Consider the following 16,377-nt stretch of genomic DNA (forward strand, 5'->3'; position numbering starts at 1 on the left):
TCAGCCATGCCGAGTTGACTACTGAGCCCATCAAAGATATTTTTCTTTTCTCATACAGTGTTTTTAAAATGTCTACAATTTTGTTTTTATTCTTTCCCAGATTTTCCATCTCTGCTTATCCATCTGTTCTTGCATGATGCCTACTTTTTATTTAAAGTCCTTAGCATATTAACCATATTTGTAAAAAGTTACTGATAATTCCAACTTCCCTGTCATATCTGACTCTGATTTTGATGTTTGTACTGTGGGGTTTTTTTCCTTTTTTTGTATTTTGTTTTTTGTTAATCCTCACCCGAGGATATTTTTCCATTGATTTTTAGAGAGTGAAAGGGAGGAGTAGAGACAGAGAGAGAGAAATATCTATATGAGAGAAACAGATCCTTTGGTGGCCTCCTGTATGCCCCCAACCAGGGATGGGGATTGATCCTGCAATCGAGGTACATGCTCTTGGCCCAAATCAAACCTGGAGCCCTTCAGTCCACAAGCTGACACACTATCCACGGAGTCAAATCATCTAGGGCTTGTTCAGTCTTTTCAAACTGTGTTGTTGTTTTTTGCCTTTCAATATGCCTGGTAATGTTTTGTTGAAGGCAGATATGATATACTAGTTCAAAAGAACTGCAGCCCTAGCCGGTTTGGCTCAGTGGATAGAGCGTCGGCCTGCGGACTGAAGGGTCCCAGGTTCAATCCCGGTCAAGGGCATGTACCTTAGTTGCAGGAACATCCCCGGGAGGGTATGTGCAGGAGGCAGCTGATCGATGTTTCTCTCTCATCAATGTTTCTAACCCTCTATCCCATATATATATATATATATATATATATATATATATATATATATATATATATATATATTAAACCTGCAGTAAAGAGGCCTTTAGTTATTTAGGGCAAGGGGAGCATTATATACTTCTATGATTAGGTCTTAGTCTTTTGGTGAGACTATGCCCCTGGACTGTGAACTTCACCAGTGCTTCTCAGTTTTTGTTTGTTTGTTTGTTTGTTTTTCCTCTTCTTAGGATGGCTAGAAAGAGGTGGAGTTAGGAATTTCCCCGTCCCTAGGTAGGTTAGGCTCTGGTAACACAGTTTATCCTGAGGGGAGGCCTCAGTAGGAACAGGATGCTCTGACATATTTCAAAATCATTACTTTCCCCCTCCCCCTGCCAGGAGCACAAGGGCATTTTTCTCCAACATTCACTGAGGGCCTCGTAGAGCTCCTGGAGGTAAAACTCACAACAGTGTGGGCCCCCTTTTGATTGGGCTCCTCTGGCGTTTTTAACTCCCAGACTGTCCACACTCAGCCGCCAGCAGTTTGTCAATTACAGTCCAGGTTTCCTACCCCAGGCTTCTGCTCCAGCACTTTGTGATTCTGGGCATCCGCCTGTCTCTCCAATTCGGGGGAGTGGGGACAGTAGTTTTCCTTTGACCTCAACTGATGGATCTACCAAGAGTTGATTTTAGTTGTTGTTAATCCTCACCTGAGGATATTTTTTTTCCATCCATGTTTTTAGAGAGAGTGGAAAGGAAGGAGCGAAGGAGGGGAGAAAGAGAGCGAGCGAGCGAGAAACATAGCTGTGAGAGAGACACATTGGTGGTTGCCGCCCACAGGCACTCCAACCTGCAATCCAGGTACGTGCCCTTGATCAGACCTCTGCCTTTCTGTGGGGTCTGTTGTTATTTCTCCCTTTTCATTTCTGATTTTGTTTATTTGGGTCCTCTCTCTTTACTTCTTGGTGAGCCTGGCTAGAGGGTCATCAATCTTGTTTATCCTTTCACAGAACCAGCTCTTGGTTTTGTTGATCTTTTGTATTGTTTTTTGGTCTCTATTTGTTTATCTTCACTCTAATCTTTATTATTTCCTTCCTTCTTCTTACACTGGGCTTTTCTTGTTGCTCTCTTTCTAACTCTTTGAGTTGTAGGGTTAGGTAATTTATTACCATTGTTTCTTGTTTTTTGCAGTAGGCTTGTAGAGCTATGAAATTCCCTCTCAAGACTGCTTTCACTGTGTCCCATAGATTTTGGCTTGTTGTGTTTTCATTATCATTTGTTGCCATGATGTTTTTTATTTCTTCTTTGATCTCTCTGGTAACCCAGTCATTGTTTAATAGCATGCTATTTAGTCTCCATGTGTTTGATTTTTTTGGATTGTTTTTATTGTAGTTGATTTCCAGTTTTATGCCACTGTGATCTGAGAATATGCTTGATATGATTTCTATCTTCTTTAATTTGAAGAGACTTTGCCTGTGACCCAATATATGGTCTATCTTTGAAAATGATCCATGTGCACTTGAGAAGAATGTATATTCTGTGGCTTTGGGGTGAAATATTCTGAAGATGTCAATTCCACCTGATCTAGTGAGTCATTTAGGATTGATGTTTCTTTGCTGATTTTTTGTTTAAAGGATTTGTCCAATGGTGATAGTAGGGTATTAAAGTCTCCTACTATGATTGTATTGCTGTCAATCTCTCCCTTGGTATCCTCCGGGAGTTTTTTTTTTTTTTTTTATGTATTTGGGTGCTCCTGTATTGGGTGTGTATATGTTCACCGGAGTTATTTCTTCTTGTTGGATTGCTCCCTTTAGTATTATGAAGTGGCCTTCCTTATCTCTTTTTATGTCCTTCACTTTGAGATCTAATTTGTCAGATATAAGTATTGCTACCCCAGCTTTTTTTTCACTTCCATTCACCTGAAAAACCTTTTTCCATCCCTTCACCATTAGTCTGTGTGCATCTTTTTTTCTGAGGTGGGTTTCCTGTAGACAGCAGATATATGGGTCATGTTTTCTTATCCACTCAGTTACCCTATGTCTTTTGATTGGGGCATTTAATCCATTTACATTTAAAGTTATTATTGATAGGTACTTGTTTGTCGCCATTTTTATTCTTTATCCCTGTTCCTTCTTTGTTTCCTATTTCTTCTTTTTACAGCAGCCCCTTTAGCATTTATTGCATTGCTGGTTTGGTGGTAATAACTCCCTTAGTCCTTTTTTGTCTGTGAAGCTCCTGATTTCACCCTCAATTTTGAATGATAGCCTTGCTGGGTACAGTATTCTTGGATTCAGACACTTTCTTTGCATGACTTTGTATGTTTCATTCCATTCCCTTCTTGCCTAATGTGTTTCTGTTGAGAAATCAGTCACTAGTCTAATGGGGGAGCCTTTGTAGGTAACTTTCTGTCTCTCTCTGGCTGGTTTTAAGATTCTTACTTTGTCGTTGGCATTTGCCAATATAATTATAATGTGCCTTGGCATCGATCTTTTGGGGTTCATTTTGTTTGGGACTCTGTGAGCTTCTTGTATTTGTGTGAGTTTTTTCTTCCCTGTTTCAGGGAAGTTTTCTGTCATTATTTCTTCAAACAGGTTTTCTATTCCTTGCTCAGTTTCCTATCCTTCTGGCACCCCTATTATGTGGATGTTGTTTCATTTCACATTGTCCCAAAGTTCTCTTAGGCTCTCCTCCTGCTTTTTAATTTATTTTTTTCTAGAAGCTGCTCTGCTTGGGTATATTTTCCTACCTTGTCTTCTAGCTCACTGATGCAGTTCTCTACTTCTTCTAGTCTACTGTTGGTGCTTTCTATTGAGTTCTTTATAGCAGCGATGTCATTTTTCATTTCTTCTTGGTTCTTCTTCATTTCCTCTTGGTTCTTACTTATATTGCTGAATTTGTCTTCCATTCTTTTCATCCACCCTATGACCATTTCTCTGAATTCTTTCTCTGACAGGTTGCTTGCCTCCATTTTGTTTACTTCCTTTTCTGGTGATGCCTGCTTTTCTTTCATATGCGGGCTGTTTCTTTTTCTTCCCATGATCTCTCTTCTCTGGGTGTCTGGTTATGTAGTTCTCTCTCTCCTGCGTTGATTTAAAGGCACAAAATACAACACAACCAGGCACAATGCACAAGGCACTGAACACAAATGTATTCACGATACTAATAACCCCAAATAAAGGTGACCACCAGAGAAAAGAGAATTAGGGGATAAGAAAGAAGAAGAGAAAAAAAGAGAGAAAAGGTGTGCAAAAATGAAATTGGGAAAAGGAAAAAAAAGTAAGAGAGAAAAGAAAGAGACTAAAAAAGAAGAGGGGAAAGAACTATTTATATGGGTAGAAAACTCCAATAGAACAGCCGCTGATCCCAACAAATACCAGCAACAAATACCTAGAGATGAATGCAAACTACAAACAACAACTAATATCAAGCGAGGGAAAATAGAAGCAAAAAACAAACAAAACAAAAAAAGCAAAAAGAAAAAGTAAAACAATCTCACAAACAAGCATAAAACAATATAATCAACAATCAAGCAAACAACAACAAAAGGACAGAAAAAAATTTTGGATAGTGAAGAAAGAGCAGAGAGAGGACTTAGAGCAGGGGATTGGAAATTAGATATATAAGTAGGGTGAAATTTTAACAGGGGGTAAAAAGAAGGAATAGGAAAAATATAAAGCAGGAATAGGGTAAGAGAAACAGGACAACAAAAGCGGAAAAATGAGGAAAAGAGTGTTGGCATAAAGGTAAAGTTGAGATAGAGTAAAATGATGCTAAAGGAAAGATGAAAATAGAATGTAGAACACTAATCCCAAAATAAAATGACACTTTTTTTAAAAAGGTAAAATAGTAGTAATAATAATACTGATTAAAAATAAAAAGGTAATAATTAAAAAGGTAAAATCAAGTGAGGAAAAAAATTTAAAAAATTTAGTTTCTTAATAAAAGATGAAAATAAAAATGTGCAGTAGTGAAGGTCATTCACTTCCTCTACTGTTCTGTGTGGCTCACCTGTTTCCCAGCCAGGACAGTATTGAAGTTCCCTGAGTTCCACTGCTCCTCAGTGTTGTAGGCCAGTCCTGATTTTCAAGCAGGCAGTACTTCTTTGTTTCTTATACTCCTTTATTTGTGTTTCAACCCCTGGGTAGCCGTGTTTCTGGATTGACCTCCGGGTCTATAGGTCCTCTCTAGCCAGTGTTTAGATTTTGTTTCCCTGTGGCACTTCATACTAGTTTGGGGGAATGGGCTGCCCCAGAGCCGGTTCTCTGATCGTTATTCTCCACTCTGATCCCCAGGTTCCACAAAAACAACTTTCCCCTGCAGTCTCCTAGAGTGTCCCCAATTGGGTGATCCTATGTATTGGGTTTAGTAATCAAAAGCAAGGATTTAAAGAGGGAAAAAAGAGAGAGAGAGAGAAAAGAGCCAGAGCAAGTGCGCGAACTCCGGTGCTGAGGTGCAAGTCTGTGCAGTCTTTTTCCCCCCTGGCTCTAAGCCGCCGGCACACTGTTAAAAATTTTAGGCTGTCCTTTTGCGCCCAGTTCAGCTATGGATTGCTTTTTAGAGTTCCCTTATGTTAGCAGCCCTGCGGACCCCCTTCCACATTCGCGGATGACGGCAGCCCCAATGGTCGCGGATTTTTCTGGGCGCAGATTTCCCCGGATCCTCCAGCTGCCGAGCGAGTTTCTCTCTCCTGCCCAGACCACAGACCTCACCTTCTCCCAGGCAAAATCTGACCTTTCCTTGAGGAGGCGCAGAGCTCCTCCGAATCTGCATGCTCGTGCCACTTGGGGACCCGTGTTCCCGGGTTCACAGCTGTTCGCTGGGTGCCGTTGTTGTATATTCTCAGGATGTTCAGGCTTCCGACAACATCCACTCTCCCCTTCAAGATGGCACGGTCTCCGTGTCAGAGCCGGTCGCTCCGGGCGGGATCCCAGCAGCAGTGGAGGCTGCCCGGTGAGGGGAACCCCGTCCAGCAATCCCCCACAGTCCCCTGGAGTATAGCTGTCCCTCAGCTCACAAACAAACACTCCCCGTGCGACCACACACTCTCCCTTTGTTCTCTCACGCATTATCTTGCAGTCTGCCTTCCCGTCAGCAGCCATCTTCCTTTTCCTGCTTTTCACCACTTTGACTCATTTGTTAGTAATCCACTCTGGCCTGAAATGTCTTCCACTTCTTGTCCCTCTCCGATGCTGATACTGCTGTCCCAGCACCCCTCATGCCTGTGGACCCAGCCCAATGAACCAGCCTGATGCTAAACCAGACCCAGCTCTGCCACGGAACAGAAACTTTGGGTGCTGGTTTTGCTTCTAGCTTAACTGAATTCCCAGTTGCACATCTTATAGGACCAGATTAAGGGAAATGGGACTTTAGCAATGCAGAGATGTAATTCCACACAAATAAAAATCACTCATCCTTTCTTGCAAGTCTCAGAAAAATTCTTTTTCTCAAGATATCATAAGGACCTCACCCCCAGCACCCAGTGGAGAAAGGGATACCTGAACTCTACCAAATACCATTACTTCTATCACTGTAATTTGCTTTTAAAAGAATTGTTTCCAATAATTAATTATATCCTATCTAATAAAAGAGTAATATGCAAATTGACCATCACTCCATGACACAAGATGGCCGCCCCCATGTGGTCAAATATGGCTGCCCCCATGTCGACACAAGATGGCCACCACAAGATGGCCTGCAGGGGAGGGCAGTTGTGGGCAGTTAGGGGTGACCAGGCCAGCAGAGGAGGACAGTTGGGAGTGACCAGGCTGGCAGAGGAGGGCAGTTGGGGGAGACCAGGCCTGCAGGGGAGGGCAGTTAGGGGGGACCAGGACTGCAGGGGAGGGCAGTTGTGGGCAATCAGGCAAGCATGGAGGGCAGTTAGGGGTGACGGGGCCAGCAGAGGAGGGCAGTTGGGGGAGACCAGGTCAGCAGGGGAGGGCAGTTGGGGGGGACCAAGCCAGCAGGGGAGGGCAGTTGGGGGTAACCAGGCCTTCATGGGAGGGCAGTTGGGGGTTACCAGGCCTGCAGGGGAAGGCAGTTGTGGTGGACCAGGTCTGCAGGGGAGGACAGTTAGGGGTGACCAGGCCAGCAGAGGAGGGCAGTTAGGAGCAATCGGGCTGGCTGGGGAGCAGTTAGGTGTCGATCAGGCTGGCAGGGGAGTGGTTAAGTGGTGATCAGGCTGGCAGGCAGAAGCAGTTATGGGCAATCAGGCAGAGGCAGGCAAGCGGTTGGGAGCCAGCAGTCCTGGATTGTGAGAGGGATGTCTGGTCACTGCACTTAACCCCACGTGAGCAGGCGTGCCAGCTTCGCTGCCAAACACAGCAGAAAGGGACCTGGGCTGGCTCCTCCCTGCCTCTAGCCCTGCTCCGTGTCCCCCGCGCGCTGGGGTTGAGGGGTCTGAGAGTGATCGGAGGACGGGTGCCCGTGCGGACAGAAGAGGGAAGGCGCCCGCTCTCTTCCGTCACCTCTCCCTTCCTCTGTGGAATCAATAAAAAATATTTTTTTAAAAAAGAAAGCCCCACATGGGACCTCATCCCCAGGGTGACCTTTCCTCCCTGGCTTATTGTTGGTCATGCAGTGTGGACCCCTGACCTTTCCTCCCCAGAGATAACATCAGGCCTCTGCTGTATTTCAGCTCCAGGCCCAGAAAAGCAGCAAAACCAGACCAGTGACGCCAAGACTGACCTCAGGACCAGCTGCCTTGACTAATGACCCCTGCCCTGGCGCTGACCAATCAATCAATGGAGATCATGACCCTGAAAGGACACCCCTGGAAAGCTGCTGAATATTCTGTTGAGATCTTCCTCTGGGACCTCCCCTAAATCTCCAGCCTTAAGACCATTACAACAGAGGATCCAGTGCACTCTCCCTCCAGGCACTCTTCCTCCCGGGAGCACATCCATGCCCTTCCCTTCCCTTCCCTGCCCTTCCCCTTCTGCCCTTCCCCCCCCCCTCAGGGGATTTACCATTACCTTCCTCACTCCCGAGCTTCTAGGGCCCTTCCTTTGCTTCTATAACTGTTTCCTCAGCCCATCTCGTCTACGAATCACTTCTTCTATCTCTGTGATTTTATAAACAAACTAGAGGCCCAGTGCACGGAGGCCCTCTCACAATCCGGGACCACTCAGGGGATGTTGGACTGCTGGTTTTGGCCTGATTCCCACAGGCCAGTCCGAGAGACCCCACTGGTGCATGAATTTGTGCACCAGGCCTCTAGTATGCATATAAGGTCTTTGATTACTCTCTTCCCGCCCTCCCCCCTCCCCCCATCCCTCTGAGATTCATCAGTCTGTTCCATGTTTCCATGCCTGTGCATTGAGGATCTGCCCCCTGGTAGTTAGTGTGTGTCATAGCTACCAAACGGTCCAATGGTCACTTAGGCTTTTATATATATACTAGAGGCCCAATGCACAAAATGTGTGCAAGGGGCTCAGCCCTCGCAGCCACAGCTTTGTCTGGAAGGTCATTCGGCTGTCTGGTCTAATTAGCATATTATGCTTTTATTATTATAGATGTTCTCTTATAGTTTGAGTTTTGGCTCTGAATTCTTTCCTAGCCAGAACACAAGTACCAAGGGTGCTGAACCCAGGTGGAGTGAAGTTGCTGAACCCAGGATGGGCCAGTCTGACCCCACTGGTCTAACACAGAGTGCTGTTCCCCTGACTACAACAGTTCCAGTGCCAGGAAGAGAAGTCCCATAACTCCGGCTGTAAAAACCAGAGGGAATAGCCCTGGTCTATGTAGCTCAGTGATTAGAGTGTCAGTCCATGCACTGAAGGGTTGCAGGTTCAATTCCCAGTCAAGGGCACTTACTTGGGTTTCAGGTTCAACCTCTAGCCTCTGTTAGGGTGCATGTGGGAGGCAACCAATCACTGTTTCTCTCTTTCTCCCCCTCCCTCACTCTTAACCACTCTCAAAATCAATGGAAGCCCAGCGGGTGTGGCTCAGTGGTAGAGCACTGACCTATGAACCAGGTCACAATTTGATTCCAGGTAAGGACACATGCCCAGATTTCAGGCTAGGTCCCCAATCGGGGGTGTACAGGAGGCAGTTGATCAATGATTCTCTCTTATCATTGATGTTTCTGTGTCTCCCTTCCTCTCTGAAATTAAATAAAAAATATTTTTAAAAACAATATATTTTTAAAAAATCAATGGGGAAAAATAGTCTCCACTCTATATAAAAGGCTAATATGCTAAGTGTCCGACCATCTGGGTAATGATGTCAAGTAGCAACACCTGGCTTCCTCTCCCTAGCGACTAGCCTCCTTGCAGTTTCTTCAGCCCAGGAACACAACTTGCTTTCTAGCCAGGTGGAAACACTTTACACTTTAACCAAATGTCTGTGAAGCGTTTTCCCATGCCTCATCTCATTTGATCCTAACAGAAGTCCTGGAGTAGGTAGATATGAGACTCGGCAGAATCCTATTTTCTTTTCATTAGCCTGAAAACGGAGATTTAGAAAGCTTAGAAACTTGACCTGACTGAAAGAAGTAAGAAATGGTGGACCTTGAAAATGACTTCAGGTTTTCTCACTGTGCAGAATATAGTCAAACACTGCTGCAGTTAAATATTTTACCCTTTGTTCTCCATGCGTGATCTACAATTATAATCTGCTTCGTGTTGATATTTACTGCTTTGTTGCTGACAATTACTTGAAAGAGAAGTTGGGGTGCTTCACTGGGCTGAAAAAAGTTTAGCTACATCAGAAAGCAGGTCTAATTAAGCAAGTTTATTCTATATATATAAAAGGCCAAGTTGACTCACACATGCGTGATACATATAAAGCTCTCGCTGTCACCAATTGCATATATGTGTTTTGATCTGTCATTGTCGATCGTGAATTTGGTTGTTTTTGTTGACATTCTGAAGCTGAAAGAAAGTGGCGGAGTTGCATGGAAGTAACAAAGACGATTAAATATGGTCGTAATGGTGATCAGGTAGATATACTTATTCCCGTGTAACCGAAGTTGCCGTCATATTCAGAAACGAAGATGGAGGACCTCCTTTTGAAAGGGACTTGCTCATTCATTGTAAACCAGATCCCAATGATCCAAATGCCACTAAAATGAAACAAATCAGTATCCTGTTTCTTATACTAGATGCAATGATGTATCCTATTCTTTTCCCACATGGTGAAAAAGGCTGGGGAACAGATATTGCATTAGGACTCAGAGATGACAGTGTAATTGACAATAATGCTGAAAAGGAAAATTTTCCCATAGAATTTCTTAAAAGTATTACTCCTTTGGGAATGCTGTGTCATAAATTAGAATTGGAAGTGGTGCAATCATCATGCTACTAAGAAACCTTAATAGTAAAAGGGGTCTTTGTACTAGATTTATTATCAAAGATTGGGACCTAACATAATCAAAGCTGAAGTATTAACAGGATATGTGGAGGAGAGGTTGTTCTGATTCCAAGAAATGACTTGTCCCTGTCTGACACTGGCCTCAGTGTTAGAATAAGCTTAATCAATTTATCAGTCATTGTTTTTATCAATGTTTTTATATAATGTTTTTGTTGTTTTTATTTCATGTCTGTTGTTATATCATGTTGTTATTGTTTATTTATTAATCAATTTATATATTATTTTCATATACATTTTACTAATTTTCTTTCATCTCTGACGCTTCTATTATAGAGAAAGGGTGAATAGTGATATTAAAATATTTATTCTAATTAATTTCAATGTGCACGAATCCATACACTGGGTCACTAGTGAGGATTATAAAAAGCAACACTGTGGGAATTGAGGCTGAAGGAGTTGGAGTGCTGCTGGAGTCCCAGGCAGTTCCTCTTAAAAGGCTTGTGCACAGACCTATTTGGACTCACTTCCTCTTAGCTCCAGTGGCGGGGGTCAGGGGGGGCGGGCAGCAGCTTGAAAGGCACAAGAGACATATGGGGACGAACTTGTGGATGAAAGGGGCCACATACTAAACCTGATAAGCTCAGTGGAGGCCTTCATGGTGATCTTACAAACTCAGAGACTTAAAGTAACCACATAGGATGGTCTGAAATGAAAATTTTCTAACTAAAAGCAGATCATGGCAGGAAGTCATGTCCTGGTGAGAACTATCCCTGACAAAAGTCAATCTTTACCTTAATTGAGACTGTCTGTTGTCTTTTTGCATCTATGATAACATACCTTTGGAATGTCAAGGTAATTTTCCCTTTTTCCACACCCTTCACAACCACAGGGCAGAGACCACAAATCTTCTCATTGTAATTGTTATCATGTTAGTTGTTGACTGTTAACTATCCTGTACCCACCTAGGTAAAAGAAGTATGTGTCTATCATTTTACTTTTTAGCCAATCCCAGAGATTTCCCCACTTTGCTTTCTCCTGCCTCCCTAATCTATCACCATTGGATTTCATGTAACCCTCTCACACTTCCTCTTTTGATTGTAATGCATAAAATAAGGTGCAAAATTGCCATTTTCTTTTAAATTATTTTTATTGATTTTAGAGAGGAAGAGAGAGGGAGAGCGAGACAGAAACATCAGTGAAAGAGAATCATTGACCGGCCGCCTCCTGCACGCCCCCCACTGGGAATCGAGCCCAAAACCCGGCATGTGCCCCCGAGTGGAATTGAACCTGGGACCCTTCAGTCCACAGGCTAACACTCTATCCACTGAGCCAAACCGGCTAGGGTAAAATTGCCATTTTCTGGAGCATTTTCTCAATCCTTTGAGGTTTTGCTTCCTGGCAACTGCTGGCAGTTTGGCTTAAATAAAATCAGAAAAATTCTCCACAAACTTGTTAACGAAAAAACCATTGAAACCTGTAAAGAATTTTAGTGAGTTTATTTGAGCCAAACTGTCGACATATGCCGGGAAGCAGAACCTCAACGAATTGAGATTACGCTCCGAAGAATGGTGGGTTACATCTGTATTTATACATTGCCATCAAAGGAGGGACATAGGTGGGCTACATGAAATTCATTGGATAAAGTCAAATGGTGGGAAACCCCTGGGATTGGACAAAAAGTAAAATGATGGACACATACTTAGGTGGGTACAGGAACAATTAACAGGATAATGAAGGAATTTGAGGCATCTGTCCTGGCGCCTACCACATTTGGTTGTGCCCCAGGGGCTCCAGCAAAAGAAGGAAGTTACAAGTTACCCAGACATCTCACAGATATGTTATCTTAGAGGCAAAAAGGCAAATGGGCTCAGGAAAGAAGATCTAAGTTGATCTTTGTCAGGGAAGGTATCAGCTTAGGAATGACTGCCCACTATAACCTGTTTGTAGTTAAATATTTAATTTTCAGACCATCCTTTGTGGTTATTCCAGGTCTCTGAGTTTGCAAGACTGCCACGCAGGCCTCCCCTGAGCTTGTCAGGTTAGCATGTGGCTCCTTTCGTCCACACATTCCCCTTTTGGTCATAAATCAATCCAAAGGATGCATTGATGACCAACCTTTTGGTTGGATAATGGAGTCCCACGGTGCTAGGAAGGCTCATTCCTAGGATGTCTCAGTGTCAGCATGTCTTGCTGAACAGGTGGACCACTGGGGATGGGGCAAGACCATAACCTTAGATGGCATTTAAGGTCGAATTATATATTTTAAAAAGGCAGGTAAATGGGAGGCAGTCAAATCCTATATGTCCTTGTTAAAAAGTATTCTGGATCATTTCTAATTTTGAGCCACCATGATCCGAGTCTTTTTGTTGTTTGTCTTACGTTTTGCTTTTCTGCATCTAATATAACATTTACATATCAAGAACAAAAGTAACAATAGTAAATCAATAACACTGATTAGGAACAGAAAATGTCTAATACTAGACAAGGAAAATTCTAAGGGGAACAAGCATCACAGCTAACCAAAAAACCCTTTACATGTATTATCATAATCTTTTATTAAGCTAATTATGCTTTCCTCCTTCATCCACTGTCATTTGTACCTTATGATATGTTTGGCCAAATGAATTAAGACTCTACTATTTCATTATCTAGAAGCTCTAATTTTCTTCTGGCCAATTCGTTCCCATAAAAATGGCTTCATGGGGAGGAGTTCAATTTCCCAATACATTGGTTTTTCAGTATCAATATTATCACAGATTTTATGAACATCAGGCAAAGTCATTCTGCCTATAATTTCAGTATTACACCATATTCTAGTATTATTTAATGTAAACTTGGTGATATTACAGTAAAGATTGCTTTTAACCCTTCCCAGCAAAAACGCCCCTTTCCTATATATTATATTGTTATTTGTTGGGGTAGATACAATAAGCCAGGACTGGGTGAATTCAGTATTCCATATGGATTGAGGGCATAACCATTCACTTTTCCAATTTTCAGACAGTGAGATGGGTTCACATTGTTTATTATTTTTAAATATGGCCCATCTACTTCCCATTGGAAGTATTCTAGTATTATTGAGGATGGTCCCTATGCCGGCCAGTTGAACTACTGGGAATTTAAGCCTAGGATTTAACTCGCACCTGGGATTTTAAAAACACAATATTGTAGATCACATTTCCCATTTAAAATTTTCCAAATGCCTGGGGAACCATATGAATCCCATAAGTGTCTGGCCTGGGCTTCTGCAGCCATTATAGTTGGCCATTGTTTCATAGCCACTTCAGATTCCTTGCATTAGCATAGACAACAGGCCCAGTTGAATTAGGGCACAAGCATGTTCCCATTGTTGGGTTTGGGCATGAGTTTTTAGTCTGTACAACTTCAGCTTGTCCCGGATACCAAGGCCAGCCCCTACTGCTCCAAGTATTCCCCTTTTGCTTCTTTTAGGGGGACCAATGTTGTTGGATCCACCAGGAATGTTGTTGCCATTGGGTAGCTATGGCTTGGGAGCAGTTAGGGTATACTGAGTGGAGCCCAAAATGTTGAGTTTCCCATGCCATAGTTAAATGGGGAAGGTGACCCCCAAATGAGCTAGAGTTTGAGTATTCCATAGGGCTTCCCACAAGCATCCAGGATGCAAGGATGGAGGGGTAATTATAAACATCTCTACCCACCAAATGATGTCAATAATTTCTGAAATGGGATCCATTGATTTCTTTCTTGTTTCACAGACATCCAGCCACAAGAGCATGGCTGGTGAGTCCGAGGACATGGTATGCTATGACAGATAGGACAGGCTGCTGCAAGCCTTTGGCCATCATATCCAGGTGTTTTTCTTAGCTATTCATCACCCATCTCTATAGCCATACAATATTCATCCAGATTACATCCATATACAATTCTACCAGTGGAATTATCAGGGAAATATTCTTGGAGGTATTTGCCTAAGGTGGGTCCTTTATAATAGATAGAGCCAGAAAACAACAACAACAACAACAACAACCAAAGCTTATATTGATAGGAGAAGACCAATGTGTGGCTAACAAGGCATTAATTTCACTATCATACCTGATAACCAGAACATCATTGTGTAGTAGGTAGGAAAGGTTAGCAGGTATCTAAGTTAAATTTTTCATATCTAATAAAGAAAGAGGTCTGGGGGGGGGTAGACATTGTTTCCACTAGGGAACCATAAGGATAATAATAATATGAAAATCATTTTATGTACATTCAATCAGTATCAATCAGATGATATAAAAACAAGCTATCAGTTTGTGAGTATACAGGCCTTGTTGACGTCATCTTGGGATAGCTGTCTGCCTCCGTGGTCAGCGACTTCTCGTCCTTGAAAAGTCTGTGATCTCCGCTGCAGACGGAGATGGTGTCAGAGATGGGAGTAGATGTCCATTCACAGTCAGATGCCTTTTTTAAATGAGAAATGTGAATCCATGAGCTAACTCCTTTAAGCTTAGCTGCACATGGGTTAGTTAGTAATACCTGGTAAGGTCCCCTCCAATGAGGTTGGAGAGTTTTTTATTTGCTGTCTTTTCCAAGACAGCAAATCTCCTGGTTGTAAGCCATGATCTTTGAACGCTTCGTCTCCCGGGAGCGCACTGTGAAATGAATCTGTTACCAATTTGTTAGTTCCTATAATGCAGAATGTCTGCTCTTTACTTTTCCCTATATTCAGGAAACAAGAGATTTAAGAGTCAACAATATTTTAAATAGAATCATAAGAATAATTATCTTCAATTCATTTAGTCCCATAGTTGTTTTTGTTTATTTATTCCTTGAAGTTCTATAAATCTTCATCCAGTTCAAAATATGACCTGCTTAGAAGCCTGCAAGTTAGAGTAAATCTGAGTCCTTTTCATGGATTTTCCTAGACATATATACCTACAAATGCATCAGAATAAAGCTGTCCACAAATGACAAAAATTTAAAAGTGGCATGGTTATAGATTTGATAAAAACTTTGCTTTTCTATAAAATATAACATTCCAAGACAACAACTTCTTGGTAAGTAATAATCCCTGTAAAATGACATAGAGAATAATATAAAATTTGTATACCTTTAGATTCAATTATAATTTCAACATATAAAGAATAATATGTAAGAGTTTAAAATGAGGCACATGGCTTATTGCAAGCAGTGTATTGAGCATTGAAAATAATACATAAACTCCCAATACGTGAAACGCAAATACCCAGAGTATCACTGGCAGACGCCCCCACAGGGAATCATGACTCTTGGCTTGCCAGTGTCCCTGACTGGACACATGCTACCCTCCTAAAGTTTCCTGTTTGAACTTAGCTCTGAGAATCTCTGCAAGTTTCTTTCTGAAGCAGAGTGCCTTAACAAGGCACGTAACCTGTCCTTGCTCTTGATTGGAGCTCAGGCACATGGTCTTTCCCGATTGGCTAATTCAAAGGGAGGGGTTGGCCCTTGCTCTTTCAAGGGGAGCAGCAAGCCATGCGGCCAACATGGCGGCTGCCAAGTCACAGTCCAAAATGGAGGCTGTCTAAACTATTCTTTGACAGAGAAGATGATTTGTTTATTCTCACAACAAATAAGGAAAGAGCAAACCAAATCCCTAAAAGATAGACAGCCACAATTATATTTTCAGACAAACAGACAGAAATCTCACTAGCTGTTTCTGGAGGCTGAACCCTGAGAGGGAGAGCAAGAAGAGCCCCCAAGATTAATAAGAATTCTTGGCAGCTGCTGGGACGTTCTTGCAATCTCTCTCACGCCTTCAACCCCACCACACACAACTAGGCTTCCCCAAAGCGGGAGTTGCCTCTTCTTTCAACAAATTAAACAACAACAAAGAGACACAAAAACATCAACACTCTTATACAGGCGCGCAGAAAACACACTAAGAATTTACACCAGAGAATGTCTAGCATTAAAATTACCAAAGCAGTGTCTTTTGTCCCCGGTTCGGGAACTGCCTCTCTCTAGAATTTCAGTACATTCCCAAAGGACTATTCAAAAATGGCTGTAGACATTTGTTAACTTCAAAATAGTTCTGAAACAGTCTCTGAAAATCTTTTTTATTAATTTCCATCTTATTGGAAGAAAATTTTTTCTTAGAAGCTTCTAGTTTCCAAATCAAGATACGCTTCCCATATACTCATTCACTTTAATTTCAGAGCCGGCATTTTTTTTTCTGCATGCAAAATATTAACATAGGTACCCCAAACAAACTGCATTTTTTTTTTCTTTTTTCTGGCCATTCCTCAGTTAATATTTTCTAGTTAAATTTTCTCATTTCTGTTAAGTACTTGCAAGTAAAGG

The sequence above is a fragment of the Cnephaeus nilssonii genome, assembly GCF_951640355.1.
Source record: "Cnephaeus nilssonii genome assembly, chromosome: 19".
NCBI lineage: Eukaryota > Metazoa > Chordata > Mammalia > Chiroptera > Vespertilionidae > Cnephaeus > Cnephaeus nilssonii.